The 17,439-nt window shown below is 31.2% G+C and overlaps 1 long non-coding RNA gene across 7 annotated transcripts; it reads right to left on the bottom strand.

Moving 5' to 3' along the window:
* Nucleotides 1-475: 475 nt before the first annotated feature.
* Nucleotides 476-16,649, bottom strand: LOC127958062 (uncharacterized). Of its 7 annotated transcripts, XR_008153951.1 has the most exons (8): nucleotides 16,418-16,649; nucleotides 2,803-2,998; nucleotides 2,594-2,677; nucleotides 1,821-1,925; nucleotides 1,638-1,734; nucleotides 1,440-1,504; nucleotides 1,125-1,337; nucleotides 476-1,036 (listed from the first exon to the last, which is right to left on the bottom strand). It is a non-coding gene; the product is annotated as an uncharacterized LOC127958062 (long non-coding RNA). The 7 variants fall into 7 exon arrangements; XR_008153947.1 differs by having other exon boundaries at nucleotides 476-1,337; XR_008153950.1 differs by having other exon boundaries at nucleotides 476-1,337; nucleotides 1,821-1,921.
* Between the last annotated feature and the right edge of the window lie 790 nt (nucleotides 16,650-17,439).

The raw sequence follows: 17,439 nt of genomic DNA, 5'->3' as shown, positions 1-17,439 counted from the left end.
CTGCCCTTCATCTAACTGAATGTCATTAATGTAATCAAATGTTCATTTCTTAATTAAAACATTTATTTATTGTTTACAAAATTAAATGGTGTATTTACCAAACACCATTCTTAATATAGAATATTCACCCTACTTTATTATCCAACACCATGTGCAGTACTTTACTGGAGGATACAACATAAAGACAACTAAAGTAGTGTATTAAGACAAATGATATACAATTTTTAACAATATTAAAAATGGGTTATGTTAAAACCATGTTTTTCTAATCAGATGAAGCCATGCAAATGCATGCATGGTGAAATGTCTTGAGCCCCAAAGAATCAGATCAAGTTTTTAGAGCTCTCCTGCTTTTCTTCCTCTTCTTGCTTGTCCATGTCCTGGACATATCATAATCTTCCATGTCATAAATTTTTTTTGCAGTTGTTATGCAGCACCCTACAGCACAACTGATGAACAAAAGACATGTAACTAATTTAAATCAAATATCTTTATTGTCACAATACAATGAACACAAGTATACAGGTGATGAAAGTCTTGGGTGCAGACTGCAGCGTGACAGTATGGATGACAAATGAATTAATTCATGAATATATATGAAATACAAATTCTGAATATATATATATATGCAACACACATATATAAGGGACTCAATTCAGGTAGAGAACAATATATGTTAAAAATTATGCTATACAGAGAGCATGAATTGAAAACAATAATAATCACAGTACACATACATCTCTGCAGTAAAGCACGGTATGAATTAGTGCAAACAGAATGTCAGGGTGCATAATAATATTGAGTCCAGTCAGCGTAACTGATAAGAGTGCAGGGCATATGAGGTTGGTGGGGTGTGTATGGTTTTACTGGTATGAGTTCAGTTCAGTCTGATTGCCTGTGAAAGGAACTTGTCTCAATGTCTGCTGGTGTAGGTTCTGTGATAACGCATGCCTGATGGTAACAGTGAGAGCAATCCATGGCTCGGGTGGCTGGAGTCTCTGACCGTCCTCCTCACACTCCACCTGGTCTAGATGTCCTGGAGGGCCAAAACATGTATTTAGGGTATGGTAAATCAATAAACAATATATAGTATTTTTATTTATAATTGTTGCACTGGACTTAACATTGATTCTTGTTGGGGATATTGGCCAAAAGAATCCCACCACAACTAGCTCTTGTTGTTTAGCTGTGATGTTTACTTTTACGGACCGTAACATCTGAGCTGTCACAGTAGAGTGGTTTGTGAATGCAGTCTTCACAGCAGATAACTGATGGGTTCAGGTAGCAGTGATGCACTCGGTGGCCATTCAATTGATATCTTCATCAACTGGCTTCATCTTAATTCAAACAAACAGACAAAACAATAAGTCAGCAATAACAGCAATAACCATTCTAGAGTAATAGTGTTGGTGAATACAGTTGCAGGTGTCAGTACTCACCATATTCAGTAATTTCCTTCCCAAATCACAGAGATGATGCACAGCTTATTTGCTCATTTTAGGAGCTATAAAAAAGATGTATATGTGAAAAACTATAACTGCGGACTTGAAAAGTCTTTTGAGAGATCAACATCAATGTTGTACCACACATAACTGCATTGAATTCAGACATACAAATGGAAATGTGAAACTTTTCACCTTTCTGTCTTTTCTTTTGGGGCACAAGAAGTCCATGTTCATTCCTCATTTCTTTAGGACTGGTTTGACTGATTTTCTTTGCGTTTCTGGTCTTCAGCTGTAAAACAAGAAAATATTTATTGACCCCATGTTTAATCATTATTGTTGTTTAAAAATATAAATAAAGCAGATATAATTATATACTTCAAGCACAAGTTCCGTGGCAACTCTAGTAGGCTCCTGAGTTCATCTGTACACATCAGATTCAGCGTCTGAGAAAATGCCATCATGCAAACTCTCAGTTTCTGCCTTACAACAGAGCATAAAAGAATGTGTGAGTGAGGGAGAACAGGATGAAGATGAAGTGAAAAAGGCAGAGAAAGGCAGAATTTTGTGTATAAATTTAACAGAATGAGAGGAACATTTAAGAGATTTAAGAGAACAGTACTGTCTGTTGGTGTGGATGCTAAAATACTTCTCATTATAGTTATTGGTCTTTGTGTGAACAACTTTAAGTGATCTGATTGCCCAAATTCATTGAAGATCTGATTTGTAGCACTTGAAAAGTTAAACTAGGATTTCCATTCTCTTGCTTCTAAGACAGATGTGTTCAGTAACATCACCATAGAAAGAAAGGCAGACTATGAGGTGTGGACAGATATCATGTACTGTTGAAACAGGAAGAGGCGGCCCCAATTTGTAAAGATTAATAAAGAATACAATGGACTTCATTTAAACTTCATGATATAAACACTCTTACAATGGGCACAATCTGATGGGAGCTGTGGTAATGGCCAATAACAGCAGTAGGAGTAAAAGTTGTAGAATTTTGTACAAGTACGCTTGTACAATATAATATGATTATTGTATGAATTATTACTACTACAACATGCTCTTTGTTGAGTGTTCTTCCTGATGGGCTATGTGAACCAAAGTTTAAGAAACATCAAATGCTGAGAAAAATGTATCTGACGTACCATTGGAAGTGTTTGCCTTTGCAGCTTTTGGTCTTCTTCATAAATGCACAAGATGGTCAAATTCAAATCTCATGACAGGCCTTCCTGAAATATAAACATGTTGAGACAGTGTGTTAAAATGATCTGTGACCAAAATATTTGATTAACACATAATATAAGGATGCGTTCATTAAAGCAAATCAGTTATAACTAAGAGTCTTCAACATTACCTGTGAAGGGTTGATCCTTTGAAGGACTTGTTCAGCCCCCTTGACAACTTCTTCAATATCAGCATTGGGAGCGTGGAGTTGAAGTTCCCTGTTAATTCTAGCAGAGCGAGAGAGCGAGAGAGAGATTTTACAAGAGATGGCTTCTTTAAAGATCTGCTGGATTACAGGTTGTTGTGGAGTATGTAATCCGACGTAACTGCAAGACAGAAAAAACACTGAATTACAATTACATCACAAAAAGATATTAAAGGCATGGCAAACTTAGTGGTTACTGTGCTCTACAAATAGTGTAGAGTAAAAACACAGTTACTGTGGTAAAATCCTGGTAAGTGTCGTGGTTATTGTGTGTTAGTAAATACAAATACCAGAGTAAAACTATGGTTACTATGGTAAACCCATAGTAAATGTCGTGGTTATTGTGTGTTAGTAAATACAAATACCAGAGTAAAACTATGGTTACTATGGTAAACCCATAGTAAATGTTGTGGTTATTGTTAGTAAATACAAATACCAGAGTAAAACTATGGTTACTATGGTTAACCCATAGTAAATGTCGTGGTTATTGTGTGTTAGTAAATACAAATACCAGAGTAAAACTATGGTTACTATGGTAAACCCATAGTAAATGTCGTGGTTATTGTGTGTTAGTAAATACAAATACCAGAGTAAAACTATGGTTACTATGGTAAACCCATAGTAAATGTCGTGGTTAATGTTCGTTAGTAACTACAAATACCAGAGTAAAACTATGGTTACTATGGTAAACCCATAGTAAATGTCAGTTCGGTAAAACTGGCAAGATATTCACAGATTCGACTTTTCCGGATCAATAACTCGCGAGCAAAACGTTTTTGGTACAAGAATTATGCCTCTTTTTACTCGTAGTGATGTAGTAAACGAGCTACAAGCGAGTTTGCCTGAAAACAAGCTTTCCTCCGCTCTGTACAAAATACGTTGATCTCAATGCGCTGGCGTCTGAGAGACAAGTCCTAAGGGACCGTCTGCAAAGTGCGAAACGCGAAAAAGGTTACTAATAAAATACTCAATAACTTCACAGAAACACACTGTAGTGTCACCAAATTCAGTTCACACATCACTGCTCTCGTGCTGCTTATACTACAATGTTGGTTTTAAAAATAGTTGCTTTTGCACAATTTTTTTTTATTTTTTTTATTATGAAAACATTAATAACGTTACTGTAACACACTGTACTTTCACCAAATTCAGTTCACACATCACTGCTCTCCTACTGGTTATACTACAACACTTATATTGAAAATAGTTGCTTTTGGACAATTTTTATGATTTTTTTGTTATGAAAAACAGTTAATAACTTTACTGTAACACACTGTACTTTCACCAAATTCAGTTCACACATCACTGCTCTCCTGCTGGTTATTCTACAACAATCATTTTGAAATTAAATGATGTTGCACATTTTGTATTATGAAAAATAGTTAATAACTTCAGCGTTATAGAACATAATAGTTAATAACTTTAATTTAACACACTGTACTTTCACCAAATTCAGTTCAAACATCACTGCTCTCCTGCTGGTTATAGTACAACTTTAATTTTGAAAGTAATTGCTTTGGCACATTTGTTTTGAATTTTTATTATGAAAAATAGTTAATGAATTCACCATTATTGGACATAATAGTTAATAACTTTAATGTAACACACTGTACATTCATCAAAATCAGATCACACATCACTGCTCTCCTGCTGGTTTTACTACAACACTCATATTGAAAATAATTGCTTTGGCACATTTTTTATTATTTTTTATTATGAAAAATAGTTAATAACTGTACTGTTACAAACTGTACTTTCACCAAATTCAGTTCACACATCACTGCTCTCCTGCTGGTTTTACTACAACTTTCATTTTGAAAGTAATTGCTTTGGCAAATGTTTAGAATTTTTATTATGAAAAATAGTTAATGAATTCACCATTATTGGACATAATAGTTAATAACTTTAATGTAACACACTGTACATTCATCAAATTCAGTTCACACATCACTGCTCTCCTGCTGGTTTTACTACAACTTTGATTTTCAAAGTAATTGCGTTGGCTCATTTGTTATGATTTTTTATTAAGAAAAATAGGTAATAAATCACAATTATTGAACATAATAGTTAATATCTTTAATATAACACACGGTACTTCCACCAAATGCAGTTCACAAATCACTGCTTTCCTGCTGGTTATACTACAACTTTCATTTTGAATGTAATTGCTTTTGCAAATTTTTTTATGATTTTTTTATTATTAAAAATAGTTAAAAACTTCACCATTATTGAACATAATAGTTAATAACTTTACTGTAAAAGAGTGTACTTCCACCAAATTCAGTTCACACATCACTGCTCTACTGCTGGTTATACTACAACTTTGATTTTAAAAGTAATTGCTTTGGCTCATTTGTTATGATTTGTTTATTAAGAAAAATTGCTAATAACTTTACTGTAACACACTGTACTTTCACCAAATTCAGTTCACACATCACTGCTCTCCTGCTGGTTATACTACAACTTTCCTTTTGAAAGTAATTGCTTTGGCACAGTTTTTATATTTTTTTGTTTTGAAAAATAGTTAATAACTTCACCATTATTGAACATAACAGTTAATAACTTTACTGTAACACACTGTACTTTCACCAAATTCAGTTCATACATAACTGCTCTTCTGCTGGTTATACTACAACTTTGATTTTGAAAGTAATTGCTTTGGCACAATTTTTAGAATTTTTATTATGAAAAATAGTTAATGAATTCACCATTATTTGACATAATAGCTAATAACTTTAATGTAACAGACTGTACATTCATCAAATTCAGTTCACACATCACTGCTCTCCTGCTTGTTATTCTACAACACTCATTTTGAAATTAATTGATGTTGCACATTTTTTATTACGAAAAAAGTTACTAACTTCACCGTTATAGAACATAATAGTTAATAAGTTTACTGTAACACACTGTAAATGCATCAAATTCAGTTCACACATCTCTGCTCTCCTGCTGGTTATACTACAACTTTCATTTTGTAAGTAATTGCTTTGGCACATTTTTGTTTATTTTTATTAATAAAAATAGTTAATAAATTAATCATTATTGGACATAATATTTAATAACTTTACTGTAACACACTGTACTTTCACCAAATTCAGTTCACACATCACTGCTCTCCTGCTGGTTATACTACAACTTTCATTTTGAAAGAAATTGCTTTGGCACATTTTTTAGAATTTTTATTATGAAAAATAGTTCATAACTTCACCATTATTGAACACAACAGTTAATAACTTTAATGTAACACACTGTACTTTCACCAAATTCAGTTCATACATCACTGCTCTTCTGCTGGATATACTACAACACTCATATTGAAATTAAATGATGTTGCACATTTTTTATTTTGAGAAAGTTAATAACTTCACAGTTATAGAACATAATAGTTAATAAGTTTACTGTAACACACTGTACATTCATCAAATTCAGTTCACACGTCACTGCTCTCCTGCTGGTTATACTACAACTTTCATTTTGTAAGTAATTGCTTTGGCACATTTTTTAGAATTTTTATTATGAAAAATAGTTAATGAATTCACCATTATTTGACATAATAGCTAATAACTTTAATGTAACACACTGTACATTCATCAAATTCAGTTCACACATCACTGCTCTCCTGCTTGTTATTCTACAACACTCATTTTGAAATGAATTGATGTTGCACATTTTTTATTATGAAAAAAGTTAATAACTTCACCGTTATAGAACATAATAGTTAATAAGTTTACTGTAACACACTGTACATTCATCAAATTCAGTTCACACATCACTGCTCTCCTGCTGGTTATACTACAACTTTCATTTTGTAAGTAATTGCTTTGGCACATTTTTTTTATTTTTATTAATAAAAATAGTTAATGTATTCCTCATTATTGGACATAATATTTAATAAAATTACTGTAACACACTGTACATTCATCAAAATCAGATCACACATCACTGCTCTCCTGCTGGTTTTACTACAACACTCATATTGAAAATAATTGCTTTGGCACAGTCTTTATATATTTTTATTATGCAAAATAGGTAATAACTTTACTGTAACACACTGTATTTTCACCAAATTCAGTTCACACATAACGGCTCTCCTGCTGGTTATACTACAGCACTCATTTTGAAAATAATTGCTTTTACACGTTTTATGAATTTTAAATAAGAAAAAAACAGTTAATAAATTTACTGTAACACACTGTACTTTCACCAAATTCTGTTCACACATCACTGCTCTCCTGCTGGTTATACTACAACACTCGTTTTGAAAGTAATTGCGTTGGCACATTTTTTATTATTTTTTATTATGAAAAATAATTAATAACGTCCCCTTTAGTGAACATAATAGTTAATAACTTTACTGTAACACACTGTACTTCCACCAAATTCTGTTCACTCATCACTGCTCTCCTGCTGGTTAAACTACAACACTCATATTGAAAATAATTGCTTTGGCACATTTGTTATGAATTTTTATCAAGAAAAATAGTTAATAACTTTACTTTAACACACTGAACTTTCATCAAAATCAGTTCACACATCACTGCTCTCCTTATGGTTTTACTACAATACTCATATTGAAAATTATTGCTTTGGCACATTTTTTATGATTTTTTATTATGAACAATATTTAATAACTTTACTGTAATGCACTGTACTTTCACCAAAATCAGTTCACACATCACTGCTGTCTTGCTGGTTATCCTACAACACTCATTTTGAAATTAATTGCTTTTGCATATTTTTTTGGATTTTTTTATTATGAAAAATAGTTAATAACGTCACCGTTATTGAACATAATAGTTAATAACTTTACTGTAAGAGACTGTACTTTCATTAAAATCATTTCACACATCACTGCTCTCCTGCTGGTTTTACTACAACACTTATATTGAAAATATTTGTGCCGGCACATTTTTTATGATATTTCTTATTATATTTTTTCTTATTAAAATAAGTTACTGTAAACTTAATGACATTGTGAGAGTATCTAGTATGTTAGGTGGGTAACAACATCATTTGTGTGAAGTATTCTTATTTTCATTATGTGCTATTAAATTCTACAGTTAACTAAAAAGTAAACTGCATTAGGTATCGGAGTTGAGATACATGTTTGTATTGTGCAGAAACAAAGTCCATAAATTAAGTAATTTTATTACATCGTGAAGTTATGTAGTTACAAAGTTATTACCTATTTTCCATAATAAACAATCATAAAAAAGAAATATGCAAAAGCAATTATTTTCAAAATAAATGTTGAAGTATAACCAGCAGGAGAGCAGTGATGTGTGAACTGAATTTGGTGGAAGTACAGTGTGTTACAGTAAAGTTATTACTATAATTTCCAATAACTGTGAAGTAATTAACAATTTTTCATGATAAAAAAATGGTAAATTATGTGCCAAAGGAATTACTTGCAAAATGAAAGTTGTAGTATAACCAGCAGGAGAGCAGTGATGTGTGAACTGAATTTGGTGAAAGTGCAGTCTGTTACAGTAAAGTTATTAACTGTTTTTCATAATAAAAAAAATCATAAAAAATGTGCAATTTTTTTTTTATTTCAATATGAGGGTTGTAGTATAACCAGCAGGTGAGCACTGATGTGTGAACAGAATTTGGTGAAAGAACGTTATTAACTGTTATTATAAAGTTATTAACTGTTTTACTTATTTAAAATTTATAAAAAATGTGTAAAAGGTATTATTTTCAAAATGAATGCAGTAGTATAACCAGCAGGAGAGCAGTTATGTGTTAACTGAATTTGGTGACAGTACAGTGTGTTACAGTAAAGTTATTAACTATTTTTCTTAATAAAAAATCATAAAAAATGTGCCAAAGCAATTACATTCAAAATTAAAGTTGTAGTATAACCAGCAGGAGAGCAGTGATGTGTGAACTGAATTTGGTGAAAGTAAAGTGTGTGAAAGTAAAGTTATGAACTATTATGTTCAATAAAGGTGATGTTATTAACTATTTTTCATAATAAAAATTCTAAAAAATATGCCAAAGCAATTACCTTAAAAATTAGGGTTGTAAAATAACCAGCAGGAGATCAGTGATGTTTGAACTGAATTTGCTGAATGTACAGTGCGTTACATTAAAGTTATTAACTATTATGTTCAATAAAGGTGATGTTATTAACTATATTTCGTAATAAACAAATCATAAAAAATGTGCCAAAACAATTACTTTTAAAATGAAAGTTGTAGTATAACCAGCAGTAGAGCAGTGATGTGTGAACTGAATTTGGTGAAAGTAAAGTGTGTGAAAGTAAAGTTATGAACTATTATGTTCAGTAAAGGTGATGTTATTAACTATTTTTCATAATAAAAATTCTAAAAAAATATGCAAAAGCAATTACCTTAAAAATGAGGGTTGTAGAATAACCAGCAGGAGAACAGTGATGTGTGAACTGAATTTGTTGAATGTACAGTGTGTTACAGTTAAGTTATTAACTATTTTGTTCAATAAAGGTGATGTTAGTAACTATTTTTCATAATAAAATATCATAATAAATGTGCCAAAACAATTACTTTTAAAATGAAAGTCGTAGTATAACCAGCAGGAGAGCAGTGATGTGTGAACTGAGTTTGGTTGAAAAACAGTGTGTTACAGTAAAGTTAATAGCAATTTTTCTTAATAAAAAATCATAACAAATGTGCCAAAGCAATTACATTCAAAATGAAAGTTGTAGTATAACCAGCTGGAGAGCAGTGATGTGTGAACAGAATTTGGTGAAAGTACAGTGCATTACAGTAAAGTTATTAACTATTATGTCCAATAATGGTGAATTTAACTATTTTTTATAATAAAAAATCATAACAAATGTGCCAAAGCAATTACATTCAAAATGAAAGTTGTAGTATAACCAGCAAGAGAGCAGTGATGTGTGAACTGAATTTGGTGGAAGTACAGTGTGTTACAGTAAAGTTATTAACTATTGTTTAAAATAAAACATCATAAAAATTGTGCCAAAGCAATTACTTTTAAAATGAAAGTTGTAGTATAACCAGCAGTAGAGCAGTGATGTGTGAACTGAATTTGGTGGAAGTACAGTGTGTTACAGTAAAGTTATTAACTATTGTTCAAAATAAAACATAAAAATTGTGCCAAAGCAATTACTTTTAAAATGAAAGTTGTAGTATAACCAGCAGTAGAGCAGTGATGTGTGAACTGAATTTGGTGGAAGTACAGTCTTTTACAGTAAAGTTATTAACTATTATGTTCAATAATGGTGATGTTATTAACTATTTTTAATAATAAAAAATCATAAAATATTTGCAAAAGCAATTTCTTACAAAATGAAAGTTGTAGTATAACCAGCAGGAGAGCAGTGATGTGTGAACTGAATTTGGTTGAAAGTACAGTGTGTTACAGTAAAATTATTAACTAATTTGTTCAATAACGGTGACGTTATTAACTATTTTTCATAATAAAAATCATAAAGAATGTGCAAAAGCAATTAATTTCAAAATGAAAGTTGTAGTATAACCAGCAAGAGAGCAGTGATGTGTGAACTGAATTTGGTTAAAGTACAGTATGTTACACTAAAGTTATTAGAAATTTTTCTTAATAAAAAATCATAACAAATGAGCCAAAGCAATTACATTCAAAATGAAAGTTGTAGTATAACCAGCAGGAAAGCAGTGATTTGTGAACTGAATTTTGTGGAAGTACAGTGTGTTACATTACAGTTATTAACTATTATGTTCAATAATGGTGATGTTGTTAACTATTTTTTCATAATAAAAATTCAAATAAATGTGCCAAAGCAATTACTTTCAAAATGAAAGTTGTAGTAAAACCAGCAGGAGAGCAGTGATGTGTGAACTGAATTTGGTGAAAGTACAGTGTGTTACAGTAAAGTTATTAACTGTTATGTTCAATAATGGTGAAGTTATTAACTATTTTTCAAAATATAAAATGTGCAACATCATTTAATTTCAAAATGATTGTTGTAGAATAACCAGCAGGAGAGCAGTGATGTTTGAACTGAATTTGATGGAAGTACAGTGTGTTACAGTAAAGTTATTAACTATTATGTCCAATAATGGTGGATTCATTAACTATTTTTCATAATAAAAATTCAAAAAAATGTGCCAAAGCAATTACTTTCAAAATGAAAGTTGTAGTATAACCAGCAGGAGAGCAGTGATGTTTGAACTGAATTTGGTGAAAGTGTAGTGTGTTACAGTAAATTTATTAACTATCTTTCAAAATAAAAAATCATTAAAAATGTGCCAAAGCAATTACTTTCAAAATTAAAGTTGTAGTATAACCAGCAGGAGAGCAGTGATGTGTGAACTGAATTTGGTGAAAGTAAAGTGTGTGAAAGTAAAGTTATGAACTATTATGTTCAATAAAGGTGATGTTATTAACTATTTTTCATAATAAAAATTCTAAAAAATATGCCAAAGCAATTACCTTAAAAATTAGGGTTGTAGAATAACCAGCAGGAGACCAGTGATGTTTGAACTGAATTTGCTGAATGTACAGTGTGTTACATTAAAGTTATTAACTATTATGTTCAATAAAGGAGATGTTATTAACTATTTTTCGTAATAAACAAATCATAAAAAATGTGCCAAAACAATTACTTTTAAAATGAAAGTTGTAGTATAACCAGCAGTAGAGCAGTGATGTGTGAACTGAATTTGGTGAAAGTACAGTTTGTAACAGTACAGTTATTAACTATTTTTCATAATAAAAAATAATAAAAAATGTGCCGAAGCAATTATTTTCAATATGAGTGTTTTAGTAAAACCAGCAGGAGAGCAGTGATGTGTGAACTGAATTTGGTTGAAAAACAGTGTGTTACAGTAAAGTTATTAGCAATTTTTCTTAATAAACAAATCATAACAAATGAGACAAAGCAATTACTTTTAAAATCAAAGTTGTAGTATAACCAGCAGTAGAGCAGTGATGTGTGAACTGAATTTGGTGGAAGTACACTCTTTTACAGTAAAGTTATTAACTATTATGTTCAATAATGGTGAAGTTTTTAACTATTTTTAATAATAAAAAAATCATAAAAAATTTGCAAAAGCAATTACATTCAAAATGAAAGTTGTAGTATAACCAGCAGGAAAGCAGTGATTTGTGAACTGCATTTGGTGGAAGTACCGTGTGTTATATTAAAGTTATTAACTATTATGTTCAATAATTGTGATTTATAACCTATTTTTCTTAATAAAAAAATCATAACAAATGAGCCAACGCAATTACTTTCAAAATCAAAGTTGTAGTATATCCAGCAGGAGAGCAGTGATGTGTGAACTGAATTTGATGAATGTACAGTGTGTTACATTAAAGTTATTAACTATTATGTCCAATAATGGTGAATTCATTAACTATTTTCCATAATAAAAATTCTAAACATTTGCCAAAGCAATTACTTTCAAAATGAAAGTTGTTGTATAACCAGAAGGAGAGCAGTGATGTGTGAACTGAATTTGGTGAAAGTACAGTTTGTAACAGTACAGTTATTAACTATTTTTCATAATAAAAAATAAAAAAAAATGTGCCGAAGCTATTATTTTCAATATGAGTGTTGTAGTAAAACCAGCAGGAGAGCAGTGATGTGTGAACTGAATTTGGTTGAAAAAACGTGTGTTACAGTAAAGTTATTAGCAATTTTTCTTAATAAAAAATCATAACAAATGAGCCAACGCAATTACTTTCAAAATCAAAGTTGTAGTATAACCAGCAGGAGAGCAGTGATGTGTGAACTGAATTTGATGAAAGTACAGTTTGTAACAGTAAAGTTATTAACTATTTTTCATAATAAAAAATAATAAAAAATGTGCCAAAGCAATTATTTTCAATATGGGTGTTGTAGTAAAACCAGCAGGAGAGCAGTGATATGTGATCTGATTTTGATGAATGTACATTGTGTTACATTAAAGTTATTAACTATTATGTTCAATAATGGTGAATTCATTAACTATTTTTCATAATAAAAATTCTAAAAAAATGTGCCAAAGCAATTACTTTCAAAATGAAAGTTGTAGTAAAACCAGCAGGAGAGCAGTGATGTGTGAACTGAATTTGGTGAAAGTACAGTGTGTTACAGTAAAGTTATTAACTGTTATGTTCAATAATGGTGAAGTTATTAACTATTTTTCAAAATATAAAATGTGCAACATCATTTAATTTCAAAATGATTGTTGTAGAATAACCAGCAGGAGAGCAGTGATGTGTGAACTGAATTTGGTGAAAGTACAGTGTGTTACAGTAAAGTTATTAACTGTTTTTCATAACAAAAAAATCATAAAAATTGTGCAAAAGCAACTATTTTCAATATAAGTGTTGTAGTATAACCAGTAGGAGAGCAGTGATGTGTGAACTGAATTTGGTGAAAGTAAAGTGTGTTACAGTAACGTTATTAAAGTTTTCATAATAAAAAAAATCATAAAAATTGTGCAAAAGCAATTATTTTTAAAACCAACATTGTAGTATAAGCAGCAGGAGAGCAGTGATGTGTGAACTGAATTTGATGAATGTACAGTGTGTTACAGTAAAGTTATTAGCTATTATGTCCAATAATAGTGAATTCATTAACTATTTTTCATAATAAAAATTGTAAAAAAAATGTGCCAAAGCAATTTCTTTCAAAATGAAAGTTGTAGTATAACCAGCAGGAGAGCAGTGATGTGTGAACTGAATTTGGTGAAAGTACAGTGTGTTACAGTAAAGTTATTAAATATTATGTCCAATAATGATTAATTTATTAACTATTTTTATTAATAAAAATAAAAAATAAAATGTGCCAAAGCAATTACTTACAAAATGAAAGTTGTACTATAACCAGCAGAAGAGCAGAGATGTGTGAACTGAATTTGATGAATGTACAGTGTGTTACAGTAAACTTATTAACTATTATGTTCTATAACGGTGAAGTTATTAACTTTTTCATAATAAAAAATGTGCAACATCAATTAATTTCAAAATGAGTGTTGTAGAATAACAAGCAGGAGAGCAGTGATGTGTGAACTGAATTTGATGAATGTACAGTCTGTTACATTAAAGTTATTAGCTATTATGTCAAATAATGGTGAATTCATTAACTATTTTTCATAATAAAAATTCTAAAAATTGTGCCAAAGCAATTACTTTCAAAATCAAAGTTGTAGTATAACCAGCAGAAGAGCAGTGATGTGTGAAATGAATTTGGTGAAAGTACAGTGTGTTACAGTAAAGTTATTAACTGTTATGTTCAATAATGGTGAAGTTATTAACTATTTTTCAAAACAAAAAAATATAAAAACTGTGCCAAAGCAATTACTTTCAAAAGGAAAGTTGTAGTATAACCAGCAGGAGAGCAGTGATGTGTGAACTGAATTTGGTGAAAGTACAGTGTGTTACAGTAAAGTTATTAGCAATTTTTCTTAATAAACAAATCATAACAAATGAGCCAAAGCAATTACTTTTAAAATCAAAGTTGTAGTATAACCAGCAGTAGAGCAGTGATGTGTGAACTGAATTTGGTGGAAGTACACTCTTTTACAGTAAAGTTATTAACTATTATGTTCAATAATGGTGAAGTTTTTAACTATTTTTAATAATAAAAAAATCATAAAAAAATTTGCAAAAGCAATTACATTCAAATTGAAAGTTGTAGTATAACCAGCAGGAAAGCAGTGATTTGTGAACTGCATTTGGTGGAAGTACCGTGTGTTATATTAAAGATATTAACTATTATGTTCAATAATTGTGATTTATTACCTATTTTTCTTAATAAAAAATCATAACAAATGAGCCAACGCAATTACTTTGAAAATCAAAGTTGTAGTAAAACCAGCAGGAGAGCAGTGATGTGTGAACTGAATTTGATGAATGTACAGTGTGTTACATTAAAGTTATTAACTATTATGTCCAATAATGGTGAATTCATTAACTATTTTTCATAATAAAAATTCTAAACATTTGCCAAAGCAATTACTTTCAAAATGAAAGTTGTAGTAAAACCAGCAGGAGAGCAGTGATGTGTGAACTGAATTTGGTGAAAGTACAGTTTGTAACAGTACAGTTATTAACTATTTTTCATAATAAAAAATAATAAAAAATGTGCCAAAGCAATTATTTTCAATATGAGTGTTGTAGTAAAACCAGCAGGAGAGCAGTGATGTGTGATCTGATTTTGATGAATGTACAGTGTGTTACATTAAAGTTATTAACTATTATGTCCAATAATGGTGAATTCATTAACTATTTTTCATAATAAAAATTCAAAACAAATGTGCCAAAGCAATTACTTTCAAAATTAAAGTTGTACTATAACCAGCAGGAGAGCAGTGATGTTTGAACTGAATTTGGTGAAAGTACAGTGTGTTAAATTAAAGTTATTAACTATTATGTTCTATAACGGTGAAGTTATTAACTATTTTTCATAATACAAAATGTGCAACATCATTTAATTTCAAAATGATTGTTGTAGAATAACCAGCAGGAGAGCAGTGATGTGTGAACTGAATTTGGTGAAAGTACAGTGTGTTACAGTAAAGTTATTAACTGTTTTTCATAACAAAAAAATCATAAAAATTGTGCAAAAGCAACTATTTTCAATATAAGTGTTGTAGTATAACCAGTAGGAGAGCAGTGATGTGTGAACTGAATTTGGTGAAAGTACAGTGTGTTACAGTAACGTTATTAATGTTTTCATAATAAAAAAAATCATAAAAATTTTGCAAAAGCAACTATTTTTAAAACCAACATTGTAGTATAAGCAGCACGAGAGCAGTGATGTGTGAACTGAATTTGGTGACACTACAGTGTGTTACTGTGAAGTTATTGAGTATTTTATTAGTAACCTTTTTCGCGTTTCGCACTTTGCAGACGGTCCCTTAGGACTTGTCTCTCAGACGCCAGCGCATTGAGATCAACGTATTTTGTACAGAGCGGAGGAAAGCTTGTTTTCAGGCAAACTCGCTTGTAGCTCGTTTACTACATCACTACGAGTAAAAAGAGGCATAATTCGTGTACCAAAAACGTTTTGCTCGCGAGTTATTGATCCGGAAAAGTCGAATCTGTGAATATCTTGCCAGTTTTACCGAACTGTAAAAGTTGTGGTTATGTGCGTTACAAATTCCAGAGTAAAACTACGGTTACAGTAGGAGAAGCATGGTAAATATGCTGTAGTTACTGTGTGTGTATTGGCTACACATGACGTGGTCAAGCAAAAGTTAGGCTAGTATTGTAAAAATATGCTAAATGTGTGGACTTTTTACACGATCACGATTATCACGCGATATTGGGTTGGGTGCTTTGTTGTGCTTGTATTAGTCTCATGTCTAAAAGCTGAAGACCCATATGTCACATCATTATTTATTTAAAACTGCAACAGGTCTATATACAGTACAGGTTAGCTTAGGCTAATGACAATGGTAGGCTAGCTGAGCAGCCCACTGACCCATAATTTGAGCATAAACTGCCCTTTAAAAACACGACCCTGTCTAACGTGATGCAGAAATACTGAAATAATTAAAAACAATACGCTTAACCACGTGATATCATTACAAAAAGAAGAAGAAAAAAATATATTTACCCTTGCTTACCTGTTTGAAGGTGTACGCGCATCAGGTGAACTGAACGAGCCTCGCTGGTGACGTCACTGCCGCTGAAGATGATGCGTGTTATTTGGACGCATCTGCTCTCCACCGAAATTAATGGGAAGGATTGGCGTATCATATGCACGCAAAAATGGCATTTGGCGTATGCATTACACGCAAATAGAAAGTGTAAAGTCGTGTTATTTATACGCAGACTGATGAGAACGGGTTGGAGCAAGAGCAATAATATTAGGTCACTTACATTTTAGGCTGAACCACGACGCATCCCACAGACAGTGTTGCCAGATTGGATGGACTTTCCAGCCCAAAGGCTCACAAAACCCCGCCCAAAATGTCAAAATAACGTGATGGAATATGTATATCGAGGTTGACAAGGACCATTTTTAACTCCTCAAAACAAAATAAGGACGACAAAATAATTTAAATATAGGCTACCATTAAACAAGTTTCCCATTAACGAATCAAACAGGGGCAAATAGCCTTTAAATAGAATTAGGCTACCGAACATGAATAAAATATGCATGCAGACAGTCAAAACAGCAATCAGGAATTTAACCGATACCCCCGAGACACATGCATCGTTTTTATTGTCAGTCAGAATAATCCAATTTAAATGCAAAAAAGTCCTCAATATAAGTAAAAAAGCAACGTATCCACACTCGTTTTTGCACGCACCATGACAGTCAAAAATTAGTAATTCATACTGAATTATAATCTGACAAAAAAAAAAAAAAAAAACCTTCGTGTCGCTCTGTTATTTTACAAAGAACTAGAGGAAGCCTCTTTTACAAACCAGCCTCTGGTTAAGTAAAATATTAGATATTAGAACATAATATAGAACTTTGCACAGTCAAAACTAATCAAGTCTAGCAGTTTTAAAGGATTTATCAATCTGGAGCGTTTGGAAGATAAAAGATAGGATCGTATAAACAATCCTATAAAAGATAACGTTATGTAGTTTTGGTTTTGATTAATTATTTAAAATGTGCTCTGATTT

This window comes from Carassius gibelio, chromosome B5 (assembly GCF_023724105.1).
Source record: "Carassius gibelio isolate Cgi1373 ecotype wild population from Czech Republic chromosome B5, carGib1.2-hapl.c, whole genome shotgun sequence".
NCBI classification, from domain to species: Eukaryota; Metazoa; Chordata; class Actinopteri; order Cypriniformes; family Cyprinidae; genus Carassius; species Carassius gibelio.
Note: the sequence above shows the minus strand (reverse complement) of the source record. Positions and strands in the feature narration are given on the sequence as shown.